Source organism: Carlito syrichta, unplaced genomic scaffold (genome assembly GCF_000164805.1).
Source record: "Carlito syrichta isolate Samal-C Ts95f unplaced genomic scaffold, Tarsius_syrichta-2.0.1 Scaffold312189, whole genome shotgun sequence".
Taxonomy (NCBI): domain Eukaryota; kingdom Metazoa; phylum Chordata; class Mammalia; order Primates; family Tarsiidae; genus Carlito; species Carlito syrichta.
Genome location: NW_007256285.1, coordinates 505072 through 508116, shown reverse-complemented (window position 1 = coordinate 508116; position 3045 = coordinate 505072).

The following is a 3045-nucleotide window of genomic DNA, read 5'->3' as shown; positions in this document are numbered from 1 at the left end:
ATAAATCAAAAAGTTAGCAGTAGTTCTAGCTACTTGAAAGGCTGAAGCGGAAGGATCGCCAGAGCCCATCAGGTCGACCCTGGGGTGACCGTGAGCGTGAGCGTGAGCGTGCCACTGCACTCTAGCCTGAGTGACAGAGTGACTTCAACTCAAAAAGAAAAAAGAATGCATCAAAGAGTGAATATGTTTCTGAACATGATTGCCATTAAGTTCAATAAAACAAAGAAAAATAATTATGAATTGTGCCATGGATGTATTAAATAGCGTCCACAGTTGTGCCTGGAAAGCAGAGTATTCTGCTTCTGACTGTGGCACTGAAGAAGTCTGTGGGAGAAGGAGGTGATCTTCGCTGCACCAATCCAGCCCCCTAGATAGCTTCAAAGTAATATGCTTGGTGTCATGGAAGATACAGGGATAAATAAGACAGTCAGACTGCTTCATAAGACCTTACAGACCAACATGAGACATCAGTTTCCAAAGGAACTCACAAGAACCCCATGACTTACATTTGCTCAAGATATATGACCCAGATGTTTGTCAAAAATCATTTGGCCTGGTCTTTATATTCAGCAAAAAAATTGCCTTGGGACACCAGATTGCCTCTAATCATTGATTCCATTCATTTGCCCTAAAATTCTCTTACTTGAGGCTTATTTCAAGGATTTTATAGTTTGAAAAGCAACTCCATATTTATAAATTCAGTGGTTACTTAAATGCTTTAATTTTTAAAAATCTTATAATGAAAACACCTCTGGGTTGGAGCATTCCTGAGAAATAACTGTTTAGTTACGCTCATTGAATCCTATTTTGCAGATTTCAGAGGTTTATAATGTTATATATACATTTCAAACAGGGATTCGTAGAGAGCAGGGGCAGTACCAGCCAGCTGAGCTGCTCAGGGGATGCAGAACGGCAAATAAAAAGCAAGATGGAATTTTTTTTTCCTTGTGGGCCTTGAAGAATCATTTTGCTTTGCCTTTGTCCAAGTTTCCATGGAAACTCCTCTCCTGGAAATGTGCAGTTCTTCAGAGTCCTTATCCTCAATGTAAGCAGAAGACAAACCTGAAACCATAATCTATTTTAGTGCAGCCGTGAGTTACAGAAATCAAGCAATAATTGTTGTATTCATAAAGAAGTTAGTCAACATGAAAATGAGTGTAATGAGCAAACACTGGGTTGGAGGATATCTTTAATCTTCCTCTGCCTTGATTTATAAATATATATAATGTAGAGATATGTAGGTTTCTCATGGGATACATGAAATAATGATCAGTATAATAGCAGCGAGACCCAAAGCTGCCAATAATCAGTCTAAATCGTTACTTTGTCATATCAACTTAAGTAAAAATAAAAGAATTTTTTCAAAATATTATAAGCAGGCCCAGGAATTAATCCACAAGAAACAACTAGGGAGAATTCCTATTTTAAATGCACATATAAGAAGCAGGAGTTATGCTTTTAGTTAAAGAGTTTGGTGTTGATAAGAAGGCATTGCACCTAGGAAGTATTGTTAAGACAGCACTATGCCAATAATACCATGTGTTGTAAGAGGAGTGAAGACATTCCCAAAACTCACAGAGGAACAGTGTAAGGAAAAGAAAATCATAAGGTTTCTGGGTGTGGGTGAAGGACATAGAAGCAACACTCATTTATAGCATAGTATGTGCCGTGTATTGCTCTGATTTCCCCCTGCCAGCACTGTTAAAGGATGTGCAAGAAAGGGCTGGGAGTTGGAAAGAGTAGGGACTGACACCATGGTCAATAGGAGGGATGGGGCTCCTTCCCTCAGGAAGCCTATCTCCCACAGACAGCAGAGGAGACAGACATGAAAGGGTCAATTTTATATTTATTGAATTCCAAACTGCAAAATGTGCTACAGAAGAAAAGTGCAGCTGGGCGCAATGGTTCACGCCCTATAATTCCAGCACTTTGGGAGGTGGTGAGAGGATTGCCTGAGTCCACGGGTTTGAGATCAGCTTGGGCAGCATGGCGAGACCTCGTCTCTACAATAAATTTTTTAAAAATTAGCTGGGTGTGGTGGTGCATGCCTGCAGTTCCAGCTACTTAGAAGGCTGAGGTAGAAGGATCACCTGAGCCCAGCAGGTCGAGGCTGCAGTGGCCAAGATTGTGCCACTGCACTCCAGCCTGGGCGACAGAGTGACTCAGACTCAAAAAAAGAAGAAGAAATGTATACAATCCCATGAGAGAATGCAATGAGGGAACCAACATTACATGTTATCTCTTTAGTTCCCACGATGATCCCTTTTGCTTGATGTTGCAATCCTGTTTTACAGGAGGTGACAGCAGCATAGGGAAAGTAAGAAATTTCTCCCAAAGTCAATGAAGAACTAAATATTGGACCTAAAATTTGAGCCAGTGTCGGTGAGTCAGGGTTGATGGTACTTTTCCTATGCTCCATGATTTGAGAAATGGCTATCTCCATTTTATTCTAAATTTTGAATTTAAGAATGAGCGAGAGATGAAATAGATTCGTCAGGAGATGTTAGAATTTTTGTGGTGTCTACATTGCCCTAATTATATTCTTAATAAGCACTAAGGGATTCTTAAAATGAGGAATCCTTTGGAGTTGGCTATTCCAACATCATAACTCATATATAAATATTTATGTATGTGCCCACCTGAGCATTGGTGAGGATTCTAGAAGCCAGCCAAATGGCTGGGCTGGAATGTCAGCATGTTTATATCACCACACTAGCGTGTAAATTTTGAAACCAAGGGTGCTACACACTCAACCCTCATTCAGACCTTTTTCTTGACCCACCACGGCCTCTTCTCACTCATTTTATTATCTCTCTCTAACTCAACTATTAACCACTTTGAAGATACAAGATATTTATCCTTGTACCGTAGTAATAAGCATCTTACTTTGTCACTGTAGATGCTTAATTGTTTGTTTTTGTGGGGTTTTTTTGAGTTGGAGTCTCACTCTGTCGCCCAGACTGGAGTGCAATGGCCGCTCCAGCCTTCCAAGTAGCCAGAACTACAGGCGCGCGCTACCACGCCCGGCTAATTTTTTTTTTTTTT